A 22,273-nucleotide genomic window follows, 5' to 3' on the forward strand; every position below is an offset into this window, starting at 1 on the left:
TAACAGGGAGGGAGGTACACAGTCCAGACCCAACCTCCTCTCACCCGCTGGCCCCTGCGAAGACATTCTATGGCTGAACCAAACCCCAGAGAGTGAGGAAGGAGTTCAGTTAGTAGAGGTCCACCTCCCAGTACACAGAGCAGGTGGGAAGAATGGAGAGGTGAGCTGGAAACGAACAGCAGAGGCCCAGCGTGACTAGGTTTGTTCACGTATCAGTTTTCCCTCTTACTGACCATGAGCCTTACACAACTGACACAACACTGGCATAATTCATAAGGTCATCTTTTCAAATGGGTAAGTGCTTCTAAGATGAAGTTACTTTTTCAATTGCACAGAAAGAGCTTTTCTGCTAATAAGATTCTTATATTTATTTACCATCATTGAGCATAATGGTCTCAGTAAGCCTGGCCATTATCTGAGTTAAACAGCCTCGTATATTAAGAAGAAAGTGGTCTAGAATTCAGAACAACCCTGATTCAAATCCCAACTTTGCTACTAACAAGTGATGTGCTATTAAGCCAGTGTCCTAACCCTTCCGGGTCTCAGTTTCTTACCATAAAATGGGTTTAAAATCTCAGCCATATATCACAATTTTTTTGTGAGGATTCAATGGAACAAGATATTATAGATGGTGGCTTTTAAGAAAATGCTTATTTGGGTAAGTGCCCCTGTTTTCTTACATTCATAGATATTGATGGATATTATTGATGAATTATACAGCATTCTAAACATGAGAAGATTTCTCTTAAAGTTATAGTTGGGTAATTGCAATATTTTATCAGCCCTGTCGTTTTGTAATCAACCATATAAAATATCCTAGAGTTAATAGTAACAAATGAACAAGGTGTTTTCCAAATGCACTCAGAGTTTAATAATCTTTAAACCTAAATTGGTGGAGATGAAGTAATTTATGCTCAGACTTTATGAGACAGTTTGTCTGATTGCTGATAGTGATGAATCACTGAGGGAAAGACCCACATTTCTGTGCTGCTGGAGGCTTTTACTTAACTCCTGCGTCAGCTGATCAGCATACAAGCTCACTGGCAGTGACCTCTGCGTGGAAACCCAGCATGAAGGGACTTCTCATCTCGTGGCTTGCCCTCAGTTGTTTGAAATGTTTTATGAGACTGTGACCCATATGTGCTGATGGAAGAATGTGCTCTTTCTGAGGTGCAATCCGTCTTGCATCCAAGAATCAATCTGAAGTTTTGTGAAATAGAACATGTTTAGTTTTTTCCTTATCCTTTGTGGAAAATCTGCCCAGTGCTCTTTGGAGCCATGGTGTCATGTAGAGGAAATGTCTCTCTCCTGCCTTGTAAATCATTTTTCCCCTTATTTTCTTCCTCTTTCCCAAACAGAATTTTTTTTTTTTTTGAGATGGAGTCTCGCTCTGTTACCCAGGATTGCAGTGGCGTGATCCTGGCTCACTACAAACTCCACCTCCTGGGTTCAAGTGATTCTCCTGCCTCAGCCTCCCAAGTAGCTGGGACTACAGGCACATGCCACCATGTCTGACTAATCTTTTGTATTTTTAGTAGAGACAGGGTTTTACCATGTGAACCAGGATGGTCTCCATCTCTTGACCTCATGATCTGCCCGCCTTGGCTTCCCAAAGTGCTGGGATTACAGCTGTGAGCCATGGCCCCAGGTCTCCAAATAGGGTTTTTTTTTCTTTCTTTCTTTTTTTTTTTTTGGTTAAGGTGAGTGAAGATAATGAGAAAAAGAGAACTTAATGAAAAGGAAACCATAGATACCAGTTTATAATACTAGCCTTATTTTTTTAAAAGGAAAGCGATGAGGTTGAAGCAAATTGGATAATAAAAAAATAAGAAATATTATCTAAATAGTAATGTCTATATGTTCTCTCTGGATTAGATAGTTGTTAAACCATGTATTTAATTTGTTGAATATTTTGTAGTTATTGCTCTGTTTATAAAATGATTGCCGGTTTAAAGTCTCATTCAGAAGAGGAAGCCAGGGGACATTGTAATAAATATGTATTAGTCCTAAAGTAGTGTTTAAACAATAGAGCTGACAGTTCTTAGCAGGGCTCTGGTGTTACAACCAAGACTTAAGCCACAACAGAATTTAAAATATGCCTTATATAAGAAATTTTTTCTCAGGGGCGTATATTTTGAATCTGTTTTCAATGAGCAGAGAAGGAAGATGCTGAGAAACGCATTTTTGACTGGGAGAAGTGCAGGAGACACATGGAAGGAGACAAGAGATGAATCAAATCTTTTCTTTAAAAAGAGAAGTCACAAAAAACCCTATTAGTAATTTGAGATTGGGCAGTGTGAGTACCATTGCCTTTGGGACTCTGCCAACAGAAATTTTTCTAAATTAGTTTTTTAAGTGACAAGAATTATATATACTTATCATGTGCAACATGTTGTTTTGAAATATGCATACATTGTGGAATGGCTAATTTGAGCTAATTAACCTATGCATTATCTCACATACTTGCGTGTGTGTGTGTGTGTGTGGTGAGAACTCTTAGAATCTACTCTTCTCATTTTCAATAGTACAACCTACTGTTATTGACTATAGTCACCATGTCGCACAATAGGTCTCTTGAACATTTCTCCTATCTAACTGAAATTTTGTAACCTTTGACCAATATCTCTTTGTAAAAATTCAACAGGGATTATTGGCCAGAGGTCCTTGGGAAATCGACCAGGCTCCTTGCTGTCCCACACTTCTCTTTTATAGTTAAATGTTGCCTGCCATAGAATTGTTGAAGCCCTTCCTCTTCCTAGAATTAGAAAGCCATTCTGGAGAAAGAGGCAGGGTCTAAGGAAGAACTCAGTCTTGCTAAAGGCAGTGCAGAGCAGGAACCTGAGTTATATCTTATTCGTGCCTCTCTTACTTCATCCTTGTCCTAGCCCTGAGAGGCGACTAGTGTTGTCGGAGAGCTCTGGGATTTAGGCAAGACAGCGATTCGATCTGGACACCTCCCAGGACCATAATGGCTGGGAGCCCACACTGGCTCAGGTGTGGCAGCAGCTCCAGCAAAGAGAAAGTACTGGTTCTATGCCTCAACCTCAACTGTGCAAAGTGACAGTTTACCCCTATGACTAACATGCACTTAAAACACCCAAAATGCACCTGCAACTGATTAGATCTCCCAGAGTTAGCCCAGGCTGATCCACCTGCCTGCTCAAACAGCTGAGAATTTGTTTTCAGAACTGTGTGGTCTGACTGTCTCTCAAGAGGCTTATGGGTGCTTGGCTTAACCAAGTCAAATAGATTTTCTGTGGTCCACTCTCTATTTCTGACCATCTATCCCCACTGTCCGGGTCCTGAGATCCACCCTTCTGTTCTGTTTGGTAATCAGACAATGACTCCAGATCTTCTGTTCCTGGGAGCAGAATGCCCAGATGCTAGATCACAGCTGGGCTGTGTCTTCTCCATCAGAGGAAATGAGATTGTTATTGTAAAAATTTTAGAAGATAGGTGTCTTGACTGCTTGGATTTGGCATATATAGATAAGGCTGTTTCCCATTCTCCCCAGGTACAGCTCCTTCTCCACTCCCCAAAGCACTTTGATTATTTACTGCTTTCTCTGCCAGTATCCACAGAGCATGGTTTACACATTTTGTCCTCATCTGACTATGGGCTTCATGAGTCCAGGGATAGCATCTCATCAGGCATCGGCCTCTGCAGCACTTCATCTAGTATCTGGGACTTCAGAAGGAATTCTTAACTGAATGAATGAGCGAATATCAAATGTATAACTATCAAAGGGCATTCACAGGAACTTTTGCTTCTCTTTTGAGTAGAAAGTATTTTTCTTGACGCTCAAGCTTCTTTTTTGCTAGCCATTGAAACTGCATCAGGAAGACGTTGTGATAACTGAGGCATGGCCAGAGGAACAGATCCAGAGAAGAGACATTGCCATGAATCACACCTAGGTACTTGTTCAGATAACAAAGGGTAACACCAGAGTTAGTAATCAGGTAGACTAGACAGACCGCCTTATTACAAAAGCACAAAATGAAGAAATAATTGTCAGTTGGGAGCCTGTTGCTTTAGAATGTAAGTGAAAATGTTGGCAAATTATATTTATGTTGGATAAGATCCTTAGACTATTATCCCAGATATATTGTAAAATTTTTATGACTCAGTGTAGCGTATCCATGGGGTTGACTCAGGAGTATCATGATGTGGCAGAAAGATTCTTACAATATGTTCCTCCACAATTATCTTGTGGATGGTTTCTGAATGAAGCATTTAAGTGCTCTGGGCTTAATTTTTGTTATAGAAAACAAATAGAATAGCGAAGTTGTGCCTAAGGTCTTTCCAGTCTTTAAAATATAATGACTTTTATACTTTTAAGTGGTTTCAAAAAACACACAATCATTCAGAGTGCTATTTTCCTTTTTAAAAAGCTCCAAATATACTTCTTTCCATTAATATGATTTAAATATTTAAATAAAATTTGTTGTATGTTTAATTATTTATTACAAAAAATTTATATATATATATATATATATATATATATATATATATATATATTTTGAGATGGAGTCTCATTTTGTCACCTAGGCTGGAGTGCAGTGGTCTGATCTTGGCTCATTACAACCTCTGTCTCCTGGGTTCAAGCGATTCTCCTTCCTCAGCGTCCTGAGTAGCTGGGATTACAGGTACGTGCCACCACACCCAGCCAATATTTTATATTTTTAGTAGAGACGAAGTTTCACCATGTTGGTCAGGCTGGTCTCGAACTCCTGATCTCAAGTGATCCTCCCACCTTGGCCTTTTAAAGTGCTAGATTACAGGTGCAAGCCACTGCACCAGGCCAAAAGATTAATATTAATTAGAAATGAAATAGATAAACTGTGTACCACAATGATGTTCTCATCACAATTTGCTGAACAACCATTTGTCAGGGCTGATAGGAGGGGGCTACCTCTCTCTGGAGCTGTGAGAGCCCCAGAAGCCTTTATTTACAACCCTGGAGGGAAAAATGATAAGCTCATCACAAGGAGGAAGTAGAGAAGAGAGCTGGAGGGGGAAAGCAGTCATCGCATATAAAATTCATCGCATATAAATCAAATTCATCGCATATAAAATACATTTATATGCGATGAATTCTCCTTGACTGGAGCCATACTCTTATCTTCTTGTCAATCTCTGCTTAATTCGTGTGTGACTTCTTCCATGTAATTGTTCCTCTACCACGATCCCCTCCATCGAGCCAGTAGGAAGTGTGGAGAAGACGGAGATGAGTTACCAACGCATCGTGAGAAAATTGAAATGCACTGGTTCCCTGTCCTTCCTATCTCCCGTTATTACCCCAGTGTTCCCAATTGTGCAACAGCATGACCTTACAACAGACACAGAAAAAAGAGGGAGTTTGGCAATGATGTGATAAAACCTTCTGATGGAACTGTAATTCCCTTTGCTTTAAAAAAACATACAAATGATGTACAAAAATTATGATCTAACTTGAGCATTCAATTCCATTGATACACAGTATATGCTACCAATGTCTATTAAAAAATAAGATTTTGCGGGCTTTCTAGTCTTGTTTAATAATGAGGAAGATGGTACAGCTTGGCTTTTCCCTGTAAGAATGCTGAGACAGGTTCTGATAAAAAAATAAACCAACACAAGCCAGACAGCTTCCTCTTTCCTCTGTGTTTCCTTCTCCCACAGCTTTGGATTCTTCCAGAATATCTGTTACCTCAGATTAGGGTGGGATGCCTTTGAGATAGTCCCACAGAGGGGAAACTAAGCTTTCGATGGTTTGACGTATCAGGCCCCGTGCTAGCTGCTTTACATCCATGATCTCATGATCGCCATGCAAACATTTATATGCGATGAATTCTCCTTGACTGGAGCCATACTCTTATCTTCTTGTCAATCTCTGCTTAATTATAATCAATGTCACGGGAATTTCACAACTGATTCAGGATTTTTTTCAGAGGGAACCTGGGCTGTGCATATACTCTTTGTGGACAAATTCTCCCTGAAATCTCAGAAAGTCCAAAGTTGAATTGCCTGGTATATGGTTGTCTTGGCATACTATCTCTGAACAAACTGGTTTTATCTGGTGTGTTGTTCAGAGTGTCAATGAGGGTGTATAGTAGGTGGCAGATGTAGGAAGAAGGCAATTTGATGAATGACAGCTATAAAATGAAACCAGGAAGGAACATCACTAAATTTGTGTTCAAGTTACTTCTGCCATTTGAGGGGTCCTAGGTTGGAAGTGACAAACTGATAGGGTCAGAGAAATGAATCACTATGTTTAGAAGTGTCAAGGCTGACTGGAGTTCTTTCTGAAAAAAAAAAAAAGCTTTACCACACCATCAGCTTTGACTGAAGTGGAAAGAAGACAGAGTTGGACAATTGCCCCGAGAAAAACTGATTTTGTACATACTTTACAAGCTAACATAGACCATTCCTTGCAAAACCCCTCCTTTGAGAAAAATTACACATGCTCTCCATCTCCCTGATTTGATTTATTTGCATTGTCTAACAATCTCCCTTCCCCTCCTCTCCCCTCCTCTCCCCTTCCATTCCCTTCCCTTCCTCTCCTTCTCTCTCTCTCTCTCTCTCTCTCTCTCGCCCCCTTTCTTCTTTCTTTTTTTCCGAGTCTCACTCTGTCACCCAGGCTGGAGTGCAGTGGCTCAATCTTGGCTCACTGCAAACTCTGCCTCTGGGTTCAAGCAATTCTCCTGCCTCAGCCTCCTGAGTGGCTAGGACTACCGGGAAGTACCACCATACATACAGGCTAATTTTTGTATTTTTAGGAGAGACAGGGTTATACTATGTTGGCCAGATGATCTCGAACTGATCTCAAATGATCTGCCCACCTTGACCTCCCAAAGTGCTGGGATTACAGGCCTGAGCCACTGTGCCCTGCCTTGTCTAACCATTTCATGATGCATGTTATTTCACCCCTTCATTTCTCTTGCAGAGTCCAATATGAAGTATTGAAAATAAATTGGATATCTCAACCTCTCTTTAAGACACAATCCTAATGTTTTGTTTTGTTTTGTTTTTTTAAAGCCATGAAAACAAAAAGTACCAAGTCTGTGCCAGGTTCTTTTTCATTTTGTTTTATGTTTGTGTGTGCAGTGTGCGTGTGTGTGTGTGTGTGTGTGTGTGTGCAATAATAATGAGTGACTTCCTACGAGCTTCCAGATTCACTGGTTCTGGCAGAAAGATATTTGTACAGCTCTTTCACAAGCTCACTCCTGACTAGCTGAGGTAGGGCATCCAATCTACAGCTGTGGAAAAACAAAATTAGCTGAAATAGACACAACACTCCCATTTTTTGTTAGCGTCGTTGCTTTCACCAAATGTTTGTTCAGCTCTTAGTTGTTGTTCAAAACCTGCTGAGGCATTGCCTTCTCAATGAGCCTTCTTTAGCCATACTTCCTACTCCCTCTCCTCCCCTCATACCTCATTTTCCCTATACTCTTTCTAGACTTTGTGCGTATATCCATGTTGAAACCGTCCTCCACGTTCTGTTTATGTCTCTGCCTCTTCTACTAGTACATGAATATCTAGAGAGAATAGATGTGATTTTGCTGGTAGCCCTCCACCTAACAATGAATGGAAAGAGTAGGAGCAAAATAAGTGGATTTTTACTTGACCTGACTTCAGTTATTTTCATAGAGTGCACCGGCAGCTCCAGATACATACTGTTCTCTTGGTGCAGAGTATCTGTCATTAATGTTTTATTTATTTTCTGACTCAGAAAATTTCTTCAAAGCCAGTTCTGATCTATTGTGAAATATCCTTTTTGTGAGCCACTTCCCATGCCATCCCTTAACACAGATATACACATAACCCAGGCAGAGTGTTTCTTTGTGGGCTCTAGGCAGTGATGGGAAATGAAAATACTACATTGCATGAATTCTAAAACCAAACTTTTTTTCTACTACTTCTCCTTTTTTTTTTATTTTTTATTTTTTTGAGGCAGAGTCTCACTTTGTTGCCCAGGCTGGATAACAGTGGTGTGATCTCAGCTCATTGCAACCTCTGCCTCCCGGGTTCAAGTGATTCTCTTGCCTCAGCCTCCCCAGTTGCTGGGATTACAGGCGGGTGCCACCACGCCTGGCTAATTTTTGTATTTTTAGTAGAGTGTTTAGTAGAGTGTTTCACCGTGTTGGTTAGGCTGGTCTCAAACTTCTGACCTCATGATCTGCCTGCCTCAGCCTCCAAAAGTGCTGGGATTACAGGTGTGAGCCACTGCACCCAGCCTTCTACTACTTCTTGAATTGAAATAAGGGAGTATTTAACAAGCAATGACATCTTATGGTTGGCAGTGTTTTTTCTCTTTTTGAACAGTACCTGAAATAATGTGTCTTATCATTGATGGTATCCTAAATTTGTTAAAAGATAGTACTTACAAAAAAATTCTTACTGGTAGCCAGGCCAGCCCTGCGAGGTTATATGTAAATTCAAGATATGTTCCAAGTACTACATTAAAAATAAACCAAAACAGAAACAGATTTTGTAGAATAGAGTGAAAGGGCAAGCCTGGAAGGATCAGGGGCAAAGTTCATAGGATATTCATTGTTCCGTCCCTGGCATCTGATCTACTATGCATCCATGGCACATATCTGTCACTTAAAACACAAAAATAATTGCTAATGGTTTTGAGTCCCTGCTATGTAGAAGTCACTGTGTTTTAAGTATTTTTCATATGTGAGCTCATTTAATTCTCAGGATAACTCTTTGAGTGGGTTCAATTATGATTCCCATTTTTCTGCATAAAGTCAACTGAGGATAGATAGGTGACTTGCTCTAAGTCCTGTAGGTAGTAAGTGGCAGAGCTCTGCTGGGTCTCAGGGGCATTTGACTTTAAAGATGATGCCCCTACGTTCTGTGCAGCACTTTCTCCCTAATGGATATTTATTTTACATAAACGCTATTTCTACTAATTTTGACGGCTATTTGCTTGGGTACCCCAACCCCAGTTTCCATTAGTCATTAAATGCTTCTCTGAGATTTAATATTTAGACAAATATTGCTGATTTTTAATAAACAGTTCATTGGAAAATATTTTTTTAGGCACCATCAGATCTTTTATTGAGAGAAAGACAATAAAGCTATAAGTATTAAAATTGGATATCTTCTTTATGAGATTTTTATAACATACAAATGTCAAAAATAAACTAATTTAAACATAAAAATTAGAGTAAACATCATAGAATTTGAAAACAATTTTAGAAGTAAGCTTCGTTTAGAAAACATAAATAGCAGAGACATGGAATCAACCCAAATGCCCATCAGGAATAAAAGGATAAAGAAAATGTGGTACATATACACTATGGAATATTATGCAGCCATTAAAAAGAATGAGATCATGTCCTTTGCAGCCATAAAAAAAAGAATGAGATCATGTCCTTTGGATGGAGCTGGAAGCCATTATCCTCAGCAAACTATTGCAAGAACAGAAAACCAAACACAGCATGGAAAATATTTTTTTAAATTTAACGTTCATAGGCAAAATACTATCAAAAGTGAAACTCCTAGCCAGGCATGGTAGCCATGCCTGTAATCCCAGAACTTTGGGAGGCCAAAGCAGGAGGAGTGCTTGACCCCAAGAGTTCAAGAACAGCCTGGGAAACATAGCGAGACTCTTTCTCTACAAAAGATAAAAAATTAGCTGGGCGTGGTGGCACACAACTGTAGTCCCAGCTACTTGGGAGGCTAAGGCAGGAGGAGTGCTTGAGCCCAGGAAGTTGAGGCTGCAGTGAGCCCTGATCACACCATTGCACTCCAACCTGGGAGTCAGAGTGAGATCCTGTCTCAAAACAAAACAAGCAAACAAACAAAAACAACTCTCAAAAAAGCCATTTGTGATTATGATGGTGTCGTATTTCATAGATGTGATTTTGTTGAGATAAAATTTGTTATAAGTAGGAAAAAATGCAATCCCTATTTTGGAGAATCGTCACCCTTGAGTTCCCTGTGAGAAAATAAACGAAGTTCAGTGGACTTTATTAACCTCCTCTTTGGGGCTGAGATGTGGTATTTTTTTTTTCTTCCAACACCAAGAATCTCAGGCATAATTTTTTTTTTTTTCCAGGCTGGAGTGCAATGGCACGATCTCAGCTCACTGCAACCTCTGCCTCCTGGGTTCAGGCAATTCTCCTGCCTCAGCCTCCTGAGTAGCTGGGATTACAGGCACATGCCACCATGCCCAGCTAATTTTTTGTATTTTTAGTAGAGACGGGGTTTCACCATGTCGACCATCATGGTCTCGATCTCTTGACCTTGTGATCCACCCGTCAGGCATAATTTTAAGAAGTCACTGATGAAACTGAACTTCAGGTACAAAAGATTCTGTTAGACAGTTCACTTTTTTCTCTTTTTATTTATTGCAGAGAGTTGGAACTTGAGGTGGTAAAGTTAACACTGCACAGGGCAAGGGAAGAAGCATTGGCCTAGACCAAGCTTGAGTGTGCATCACTGTCACCTGGAGGGCTTGTTCCAACACGGACGGCTGGACCCACCCCCAGAGTTTCTGATTTATTAGGTCTGTGCTGGGCCCTGAGAATGTTTATTTAAAACAAATTCCTGGATGCTACTGGTTCAGTTGCCACACTCTGAGACCCGCTGGCCTTGAACTTAGAAGACGTGGGTTTGATTTCTGGATTCCACAGTTTGCTAGCTATAACTTAGGGAATTTAAATTACTTACCTGAGTCTTGGTTTCTGATTTGTAAACTGAACTGTAAACTACCTGTTCTTCTCATTTTATAGGACTTTTGTGAGGATAAAAGAATCCATATGCAAATTATTTAAAAACCTGTCGTTGTTGTTGTTACTAGTATTGTTGTGAAAGAAACTGTTGATTTATGTCATCCCCAGCTGGGAGCTGACAGAACATTTGGGTTGCACAAGGTCTGCTGGAGCACTTTAGAGAATTCCAGATGAATCTTGATTGCATCCTGGAATGTACCACTGGAGCCCTGGGGACAGCATGGGACATGAGTGAAGACAAGATGGGCTCTATTGTCCTCCAGACCTGCATATGTGTGTTCAAATCCTGACTCCATGGGGCTTGAGTCTGTATCCCTCTGGAAAAATGGGAATAAAAGTGCCTACCTTATGGGTTCATTCTGAGGACTATTTGAGATAATGTATTTAAAGAATTTGCTCAGTGCATAGCACATCATGGGCGCTCACTAAATATTAGCTCTTAATATAGTTATGAAAACTAAACCCAATGGGGAGAAAATGCAAGGCCATCTTGGTAATGAGGGAGTCAGCTCTCTGAGCCCAAAAGACCATATTCCAGGGCCAGGCATAGTGGCTCACACCTGTAATCCTAGCACTTGGGGAGGCTGAGCCGGGGGATGACTTGAGGCCAGGGATTTGAGACTAGCCTGGCTAACATGGAAAAACCCCATCTTTACTAAAAATGCAAAAAATTAGCTGGGTGTGGTAGCACACACCTGTGGTCCCAAATACTCAAGAGACTGAGGCATGATAATTGCTGGAACCTGGGAGGTGGAGGTTGCAGTGAGCTGAGACTGTGCCACTGTATTCCAGCCTGGGCGACAGTGCAAGGAAAAAACAAAAGACCATATTCCAATGCTGCTGCTCTGAGAGAGCAGTTGGATTCATTGACCTCCCAGGTTGCTTCCGAATGAGATTCTAATGTCAGCACAAAGCAAATGCATCTAGTCAGTTGCCGGCAACCAGGGCTGTTTTCCCCAGTCTTCCCTTATGACTGACAGCTACACCATTCATTTCTTTGCCACAACCTACCTTATAATTATTAAGGAACGCTTTCTGGAATTCCCTAGCAGGCAGAGCACTAACAATAGAAAATTGAAATTAAATGGAGATTAGTCCATAGAGCTCTTCATTTTCCCTTGGATTATGTGACAGTTGAATCAAGCCTAAACTAGACAATGCATGGCAACACAATGAGCTCTGCGCTAACAAACGCCAGATAAGCTCTGGCAGTCTGCTTTGGGTGGGTGGAAGTTCCAGGCTTGCAACACCCTGTAGAAAATAGAAGCAACAACTGGAGCACAATTGCTGACCCAGTCGCTAAACCTGATGCCAAGTCATGGGGCTGGAATGCAGCTCAGTTCCATACTGGAAAGCCTTTTCTCTTATACTGCATGGTGATTAGAAGTTATTCACTCAGGCTGCAAGTCTTCTTGCACATCACATGAACTAACACTTTGCCCATTCAACCTGACAGCACAAGTGATACAGATGGGCAGGGTGTCCTCAAACATGCTTGCCTGTTCCTGTGATAGCAAGCGGTTGACTCAGCAAAAATGGAAGAGAACTTGCTCAGCTTTGATCTCTCTCCTCTTCACTGGGTTTATGCAGGCTAGGTGGGTCACAGGACAGGTGAGGAAAGGTGAGGGTGAGGCATTTCAATGTTATCTGATAGCACTAGTTGCCTCCCTTGACATTCCTTGCTAGCAAATGTGAAAATGCGATACCCTATGTGAATGTGCCTACTATATCCTTTTCCCCTAAGATGTGAGAAGTGAGATCCCCTTATTATTAAGTTTTCCAGTGGAAATGCCCACTGTGGTTGCAGGATAATGCATCACCCATTTTGTAGACAACTGATTTTTTTCTGATTTGATGTAAACTTGTGACTTTTCTGCCCTTCACTGCCCAATTACTTCTAATTCTGAGGACTTTTTCTCACATTCTTCCGTGGTTTCAGTCTCTGGAGCACTGACTTCCTTTGCATGTAATTCACTGCCAGCTTTCCCAGTGACTTCCAGGTTCTTAATCTTCTGGTGTCTTCCATTTGGATAAGCTCTGTCTTTATTCGGTCTCAGCCACCCCCCAGGAGGCTTGGTCACAACTCAGATCCACTGCATTTTTCAGGATGGCACATTCGGAAATCCCTTTCTTTTCTGACTCCCTCCTTCCCTCTTTGTGCTATGCTTTTGCTTTTCATCTTTCTTGACCTCTACCACATGGCCCTTATCTGGTCACCTACTCCAACACTGCATTAGGTTCCATTCTCCTACATCAGCCTGAACTCACCGGTTCATCATTCAGTTCAGGATCACCCTGCAATTCTCTTCTGTGCTGTCTCTCAAATCTGTCTTCTCTTCCATTCCTCCAGGTGCTCTCTAAGACACTTGCAAGGATCTCCCACCTTGTCTCCTTATCTTCCAATCTGCTCTGCTCTAATCTATATTAGTTTAGGAGGATCATCCTGCTTTTAAAACTCCAAGAAAGCTTTTCCAACTCTTACCCTCCAAACCCCTTCTACTTCTCACTTCAAGTCTCACTCAAGCCCTTTCCTCTCCTTTGAAATGCTCTTTCTCATCTCTGCCTGAAAAATACCATCTGTTCTTTCTTTTTTTTTTTTTTTTTTTTTTTTTTTGAGGCGGAGTTTCGCTCTTGATACCCAGGCTGGAGTGCAATGGCGCGATCTCGGCTCACCGCAACCTCCGCCTCCTGGGTTCAGGCAATTCTCCTGCCTCAGCCTCCTGAGTAGCTGGGATTACAGGCACGCGCCACCGTGCCCAGCTAATTTTTTGTATTAGTAGAGACGGGGTTTCACCATGTTGACCAGGATGGTCTCGATCTCTTGACCTCGTGATCCACCCGTCTCGGCCTCCCAAAGTGCTGGGATTACAGGCTTGAGCCACCGCGCCCGGCCACCATCTGTTCTTTCTAAAGACCATCTCAAATAACATCTTCAGATTCCTCAAACTTTACTTGACCCCTTCTTGGTGTCCATCCTAGCTATAATGGTTTTTATTTTTATTTTATCTCCTCTGCAATGTGATCAGTGGAAGGTTGATGAGCTCTGGATATAGAGAGAGATCTGGTTTAAGTTATCGGCATTTACCAGTTGTGTCATCTTGGGCAACTCACTCCATTTTTCTAAGACTAAGTGTTGGAAACAGATGCTCGGTGCTGCAAAGAAAAATCAGCACTGAGACAACGGATCTCTCAGCAAAGCAATTTTTACTTCCTGGGCTGCAGGAAGGGTACTCTTGCTAGCCATTTTGCCGTGATTTAAACTAAAACCCGATTGGCTAACAACTTAAAACTTTTCTAAACAGGTAAAAGCAGTGGTGAGCTGGGACATGCCTGTGAGCATATCCAGCACAGATATCTTGGTTAAAGTACAAGGACATAGAATGTACTACGTGCCTGTAAGCATAGCATGTCTAACAGCTACATAGGATAGGGCTTAACAAAAAGTTATTAGCACACATATGATTTATTATTTAACAAGAAGGAAGACTTTAAAGGGGAATTTTTCTACACTAAGTTTCCCCCTTTGCATAAAGGGCTGATGCTATCTATCTCATGGGATTGTTAGGATTAAACGAGGTGATAAAATGACTGCCATATGAAAGCCGTTCAATAAATATTATTTCTTCCCTTTTCCCCATTCTGTGCATCCTTGATGTATGAGATTATTCCTACTCATTTGGTTTCCTTGGAAGGCCAACAGTGTTTGACACCTAGTAGGCTATCAATAAATAATTACTGCATTCATATCATGTGTCTGTTTTCATGTTGAAAGTTAGTGCTCCAGAGAATGCATTTTTCATTTGCAGTTCATTTCCTACTTAATTCTGGCAAGTTTAAAGCAGAATATTCTTTATATACTGAGCAGTTAACAGAGAAATCTAGTACTAACAATTCTGTCTTGTCTATTAAGAAAGACTAGCAGCTGTGTGGTCTATGTCTGGCTTGGAGTTAAAGAGAAAATTTTTAAGAGTGTGTGACAAAAACTCAGTCATAATAGTGACATTTGAGAAGCTTCCTTTTTAGCTTATTGATTCAACACGACCCAATAGGATTGGGGTTAGTCATCGTCCTCTCCAAGCTTCAGAGCCAATAGGAAACGAGCTGGGAGCACTGATTCACTTCCTTAAATGTGTGTGTGGTGGGGCATGGTGTGGGGCATAGGGATTCCTGTTACAAAATCTAGTGATACTGTAGTGTTCCTGGCTAAAGAAGTGCTTCTCTTTGGAAAAGCTAAGCTTCAAGCTAGATCTGTTTGTTAAAGGTCTCATGATGTAGAACAAAGATTATTGAATTTGGAGTAGTGCAGAGGCTTGGCCTCAAATCTCAGCTCCACTACACATCAGCAGTGGAACCTTGTGCATGTTACTTGAACCTCTTTCTCTTTTAAAAGGCGAGCACAATGCCCATATCACAGATTGTTGTAAGGATCGAAGCCATGCTTATGAATGCACCCTGTAGAGTGCACAACATATACAGAGAAAGCGGTTCACAAATGTTAGTTTTGGAATCCCAAAATGTGTAAAGAACTTCTTGTAAAAAAAGACCTAGTTTACTTTGCAGAAATGCAATCATATGCACTATATTATCATCATCTGCCTATATGCCTGTGTGATAGTTTTTATGTGTCAACTTGGCTAGGCTCAGATGTTTGGTCAACAGCAGTCTAGAAGTGGCTGTGAAGGCATTTTTTAGTTATGACTAATAGTTCAGTCAGCAGACTTTAAGCAAAGCAGATTACTCTCCATAATGAGAGTGAGTTTCATCTAATCAGTTGAAGGCCTTAAAAAGAAAAAAACAAAAAACAAAAAACAAAAAACTGTGGTCCCCCAAGGAAGGAGGAACTCTGCCTCTAGTCTGTCTTCAGACTAGAGCTGCAACATCAGTTCTTCTCTGAGTCTCTAGCCTGCTAATCTCTGCAAATTTTGACTTGCCTGCCCCCAAAATTGCATGAGACAATCCCTTAAAATAAATCCCTATTTACCTATTTATCTGTCTGTCCTGTTGGCTCTGATTCACTAGGGAACCCTAACTAATTCAGCCCACCTTGTTCCCTGTGTAGTAATTGAATGTCAGGAACTATATCTAACTCATCTTTGCATCCCCAGTACCTAGCACAATGCCAAATCTATAGCAAATATTCATGCTTATTGAACTGCAGAGAATAGCGGCTCACATTCAGACACTATTTTATAAAAGTGATACTTGCAGGCCGGGCGCAGTGGCTCATGCCTGTAATTCCAGCACTTTGGGAAACCAAGGTGGGTGAATCAAGAGGTCAGGAGTTTGAGACCAACCTGGCCAACATGGTGAAGCCCTGTCTCTACTAAAAATACAAAAAATTAGCTGGACGTGGTGGCGCACGCCTGTATTCCCAGCTACTTGGGAGGCTGAGGCAGGAGAATCACTTGAACTTGAGGCAGAGGTTGCAGTGAAACAAGATCACCACTGCTCTCCAGCCTGGAGACAGAGTGAGACCCTGCCTCAAATAAATAAATAAATATTAAAAAGTAAATTATAAAAGATACTTGCATAGAAGGTTAAATTAATTCATTCCTCTACCTAGTTATTCATCCATCAGCCATTTTGAGGGGAGCTTATTCCATGACTGTTCTTGACACTGGTGATGCCGAGAGAAAAGACAGAATGCCTTCTCACTATTTAACGACGGAGTGAGGAGACGGAGCAAGTGATGCAGAAAAGGAGGGTAAAGTGAGACACTGGGAGTCTGTTTATCCAGGTGAGACAACGGGACAGCATGACACAAGGGGGGACAATTGGGAGAAGAGGAAGGGATGGGTTTAGGAGGTAGAAACAGTAGCAGGTGGGAAACAAGGAGTGAGGCATCTCCCATGACTCCATGGTTTCTGGTTAAGGCGTCTGGGAACACAGAGGATGAACAGAGTTTCTCATCATCTTATCTGATCCTAACATTCCTCAGCATCATACAACACAACCCCCTCATTTTAGGGATATAGATACAGAGGCTGAGCAACAGCAGGTCTTTTGCCACCAACCTCATAAATCAGGAGCTGGTAGAGTGAGTTTTAGAAGCCAAGAGCGTGCTGTTTTTCTGAGTGTCCCCTCTGGCTGCCACGACGGTGCCTGCCAAGCTTCTTGCGCAAGGGAAGGAAGGGGAACAGGCTCAAAGAGTCCCTGTTACTTCTGTGTGATGTGGTTGCCCTCTCGTGAGCTGTCGCACGGCTAGCCAGCCTGCCATGCTCTCTGAGTGTACATCTGCATTGCCTAAATGACCCAGGAGTAATGCACTTCCTTTCCCACTAACTATTATGCAAAGAGCCTAGCAGATTGGTTACACTGTTGGGTTGCCCCTTGAGGATGGGAAAGGGAGGGAGATCTATTGGGAGTGGGCGAAGGAGAATATTAATTAGTCACAATTAAAGTACATTTTCTCCAAAAGCCTGAAGTAATCCCATGACTCTTCTCCTCGAAAGTGCCTTAGCATGGGAACCGGTGCTCCCTTTCCGGTAAATGACAGCCCTGACTTGCTGCCCTTTGCAATCAGCTTCTCCGCCCCCCTCCCCCACCCCATCTCCTTCCCCTACTCCCTGCTGGCCGCAGGTGATGAACCAAGAGTCACCAGTCTAGAAGCACAGAAGTAGCTGGAGCTCCTTCTGAGCTGAGGCTGCTGTTCCATAGCTGGAAGGGGGAGACTCGCTCAGTCTCTCTTTAACTACCTCTCTCTCTCAGACTCACCTGGAAATTGGAAGCCAAAACGCCCCTCTGGCCTCCTGTATCTCTTTCCAATGCCTCTATGCTCTCTTCTCAGCTCTCTTTTGCCTGGATTCCCTTAATACAGTCCCTGAGTTGGGGATCACCCACAGACTGCTAATGGCTTTTCAAGGGTGCCAGTTCACATAGCTGGGCCTTTGCCTTGGTCTCGTTTCTGAATTCTGCTATAGTCCTGAGGACTATGGAGACTGAGGCCCTCTGAGGACAGAGGGCCCTGCCTTATTTTCCTTGCACCTCTCCCAGCTCCCTGACTGTAGGAATCCCTCATGTTAATACTTGGTAGAGGGGTTGCAGGTAATTCAAGTGGAATTTAGAATTCTGTAGGAGTAGTCAACATAGTCAACACGTGTTAGCCCTTTTTATTGCTGCCTAGACTTCCAAGCCTTGCCATGCCTGGAATGCCTGATTTGCTTTACCCACTATTTGAGACATCTTCAAATTGTGGTTAAGGGCAGTGTCTGTCATCACAGGGTGAGTTAGGTACAAGGGTCAATTGGGACCTGACTCAGCACCGGACTCATTCCATTTGGAGAATGGGTATAATACCAGACCTCAGTCCTTCACCTCGACCCCAGCCACATTCAGCTGTGAGTTCACAATCATCCTGAATACCAAGGGACGGCAATCAGATCCTTGCCAGATAGCTAAGTAGTGTGATGCCAGTTTTATATGAAATCATTGCAGACCCTGTGACCAATGGAACTACCATTTTCATGGAGACCAGCTGAACTCTCCTAACTGCAAATTCAGGGCATCTCCAGCCATTGTATCCAGTTGGTGAAGCAGATGCCCTCCAACCAGACCACATTATTTACAATCCAAATTCATAATTTACTTTCCAGGGTCATCCTAAGGATTGGAGGAAGGCACAGGAAACATCAGCCATTATCCTCCATTGTCAGATTATAATATTTTTGGTGTTAACATTTCTAGCCGGAGAATAACTTGGAGAAGTTAAAGCCACCTCTTAACCCACATTCTTTTGTAATTCTTTTTCAATTTAAAATCAATGATATCAATGGATTTCAATATTCTACTATCTAATCCCTTGTATAGATCTGCAAGCTTTCAGTTATGTATTTCACCCCAAGTTTCCAGTTCGGGCAATTGAAAGTTGTCACCAAGCACAGGAGACTCACCATGCACATGGCGCTTCCACTATGCTAGAAGGTCATAGTGTGCCTGACACCATGCACAGGAGACTCACCGGGTACCTGGGACTGCCACTGTGGTAGAAGGCCATGGTGCTGCCTGAGAGCCTAGGCAAAGCCCCACCACATTCACTTCCAGAGCTTTCTCTTGCACTTGGGTGCATGTTTGCCATCTGCTGTGCTGTGTGTTCCATGAGATCAGAGGCCGGGGCTGTCATGTCCACCACTGTTTCTAGCACTGACTCGGGACCTGGCACCCAGAAACTGCAGAATAAATATTTATCAAGTGAATGCCTCAAGACTAATCATCAGTGACGTGATTGTGTTATTTGTCCTTTTCTACAACAAATGATTCTCGAAGGTCAGAAATGAGGAGATGAAAACAGGATCAATGCAGATTAAATAGAGGTATGACATCATTTCCTATTGTCTCTGTGCATCTACAGGCAAGGTTATACTCAGATCTACATTAGAGTGCCTTTCCCTCTTCTCTTAAAAGAAAATAGAGAAGTTCTGTGCAGTTAAGAGGTAGAATGAAAAAAGAAAGGCAGGGTTCAGAAGGAAAAGTCCAAACATTCTCTTCCCTATGAAAATAATGATAATAAGAATAATGAGAAGGATAAATTATTCACTTTCTATATGGCACTGTACTTTATTATTTAATTAATTCTCACAACAAGTCTATGAGGTAGATATTATCATGCCTGGTTGTGGAGAGAGGAAAAAAAAGGAATTTAAAAGAATGTAAATAACTTGCCCAAGCTGGTAGGTAGAGAAGCTGGAATTCCACCCCAGGTCTGTCTGAGTCCAGAGTTTAACCACCAGCCCTTGGCTGGTTTGCATATTTAAGGGCAGAGTCCAGGTCTCATTTATCTTTGTTTAACTCATAGCACCTGGCCTAATGTCACACCTGCCACGTGGAAACAGCAAATATTAGTTAATTCAAAAGTAGAGCTAGTCAGAGGCCCCGGCATAGGGTTATTTTACTGGAAGACAGAGCATGCATGAAAGGAAATAGCAAAGCCAACTAAGAGAAAGCGGTGGCACAAGTGGACTTATATCCTACTAAAGGCAGAAACGACCCTTAAATATGTTTGGAATTCATAGCATGAAGTTGAAAAAGTATTTTGAAATGACTAGAACGTAAGAATGATAAATCACAGGAAACAGCTGGAAGGATCCTGAAGCTCTTTTTCCTGACTTTTTCTTTTTCCAAGGACTGTAGATTCCGTAGCTCAGGCCAGCTGGGGTGAATTCTTGTTGGTGTGCGAGTACAGTGGTCTTCACAAATAAGGCAAATGTAAGACTCGGTGATGGTAGCTTTGTGCAGTGTTCGCACCCCAGTCTTCAGGCCACATCTCTACTGTGCTGTCTCAGCCAGCTTCTCGTGGGCCGGGCTGTCAAGTCAACTCCGAGACTTGGCGGGTTGTCCCTTCTATCAGCCTCCTTCAGAAGGTTCGTTGTGGCATATCTAGGTCCTTCTCAGAATGCTGTCTCGTTTCTTTCCTGACAGTTAAAGAAAACTTAAGAAAGTGAAAGCTTACATGAGAAAATGAGTAAGCACTTTTAAAACAGAACTATAAAGCTCACTTTCAATGTAGCTAAAATTAGTCCTTTTTAGACACCTTTAAATCCCTAGTGCCAGAACTGTATCTTACATTTACTGTATATATATTGCTTGAATGCATGTGTAAATGAATGTCCTCTAACTATTTCTTCGGAGAATCTTATGTGTAACAGGTTGTGGTGATGAAGACATCCCCACTGATCAGAACAAGAGAAGTTGGCTTAAATCCTAATATGCAGGACTAGGAATAGATAATGAAGAGCCTGACATTCATTCTTACAAATGATTACGTGGGTCTCAAGGGTGCAATGACTTTTCAAAAAAAATCAATATTCACAACTTCTTGATAAAAGGTGTGTTCGGTAGCATTTACTTCAGGGAAGATGAATTAATAGTCTTCCAAATACACCTGGATAACCTCAGCTCAGACTAAATAGATTCCAAACCACTACATTTGCCCAAAGACTTTCTTGTCCCCACGTCTTCATTTTTCTGTTAACTATGACTCCATTCCCTACTCACTAGGCTTTAAACATAGCTGTCAGACACAATCACTTTTGCTTGAATTCATTTAGTTACCAAGACCTACTGATTTTTTTTAACAATCTCTGTCTTGTCACCCATTCCTTCCTTTCCATTCTTAGAGCCCAATTTTCTAGATCAGGCCTTGTATTGTCAGTCTCTAATATTTCACGGATAGGTCCAACTTGTCTCCTTGCACACATTTCTCCCTCCAGCAGCTGTTGTGAACTGAATTATGTTCCCCCTACCCCAGATTCATATGTTTAAGCCCTAGCCCCATGTGACTGTATTCAGAGACAGGGTGTTTTTGGAGGTAATTGTGGTCCACGAGATTATAAGGATGGGGCCCTATTTGATAGGACTAGTGTCCTTATAGGAAGAGGATGAGATGCCACGTTCTCTCTGCTCACACACAGAGAAAAGGTGGCCATCTACAAGCCAGCAAGAGGGCCTCACCAGAAACTGAATTTTCCATCATCTCGATCTGAAGTTCTTGACTCCAGAACTGCAATGAATTAAATTTCTGTGGTTGTAGCCACCTGGTCTGGGGTATTTCATGTCAGTCATAACAGACTAATAAATAGGCCATCTGCCCAGTATTCTCAGAGTTACATGCGTAAAGCACTAAACTGACCTCATGCTTTACAAATCCCCAAGGTTTCCACTGCCCACCTCTATGACTTGTAAGTCCAAATGCTTTAGCTTGGAACCTGAGGCCACCCTCCGTGTCGTCCCCATAGTTACCTGCCCAGCCTACAAGCCTTTATACTGTTTTAGGCAAACATTCTGATCTCATTGTCCTCAAAACCCACATGACATTTTCTGAAGCCACAGTGAAGCATAGTGCCTTTGGGGAACTGCCTGCGGTTGCCATGGCTGCAAGGTGAATCTACACCAGAGGATGGCAGGATGTGAGAGAGAGAGGAGTCACGTTCCAGACATGGCTTCTTCCTGCCTCTCTTCCTGGTTAACAGAGTCCTCACTAAGTTTGGAGAGGAGAAGTGCCCAGATCAGAGGTGAATAATGATGTCTAAGCCAAGGGTCAGCAAACTATTTTCATAAAGGGCCAGGTGAAGGTAAACATTTTGGGCTTTGTGGGTGATATCGTCTCTGTCACAGCTCCAACATTTTAGTGTGAAAGTAGCCACAGGCAATCCATGAACAAGTGAGTACAGTTGTGTTCCAATAAAACTTTATTTATGAAAGCAATCGTTGGGCTAGATTTGGCCTGTGGGGCATAGTTTGCCAATCCCTGATCTGCCAATCCCAGAGCACTGACATTGTTGCTCTTCTGAATCAAGTGTAGAACAACTTTCAGATGTCTTGTTATATGAGAGGCAGAAAACTCCATCTTATTTATTTATTTATTTATTTATTTTTATTTTTATTTTTTAGGGGAAAGCATGAACGCAGTCCCCCATTACCACAAATTATGCAGTCGAGTTTCCTACATTTGGGGAAATCGCAGGGGTCAGCACATCCGGAGTGCAATGGATAAGCCTCGCCCTGGGAAAATCGCCTTCGTGATCATGGTATCTCCCCTGCCAGGTAAGTAT

At 42.0% G+C, this 22,273-nt stretch overlaps 1 long non-coding RNA gene and 1 other non-coding gene across 2 annotated transcripts; one reads left to right on the plus strand and one right to left on the minus strand.

Annotated features, from left to right (window-relative positions):
- Nucleotides 1–330: 330 nt before the first annotated feature.
- On the plus strand, nt 331–10,764 carry LOC105732362 (uncharacterized). Its single transcript, XR_010336548.1, has 3 exons — nt 331–658; nt 9,466–9,499; nt 10,350–10,764. It is a non-coding gene; the product is annotated as an uncharacterized LOC105732362 (long non-coding RNA).
- Nucleotides 10,765–22,109: 11,345 nt separating this feature from the next.
- Nucleotides 22,110–22,273, minus strand: LOC135268610 (U1 spliceosomal RNA). Its single transcript, XR_010336910.1, has one exon. It is a non-coding gene; the product is annotated as a U1 spliceosomal RNA (small nuclear RNA).

Source organism: Aotus nancymaae, unplaced genomic scaffold, assembly GCF_030222135.1.
Source record: "Aotus nancymaae isolate 86718 unplaced genomic scaffold, 86718_ANA_hifiasm-v0.15.2.pri h1tg000040l, whole genome shotgun sequence".
In the NCBI taxonomy this organism is placed as follows: domain Eukaryota; kingdom Metazoa; phylum Chordata; class Mammalia; order Primates; family Aotidae; genus Aotus; species Aotus nancymaae.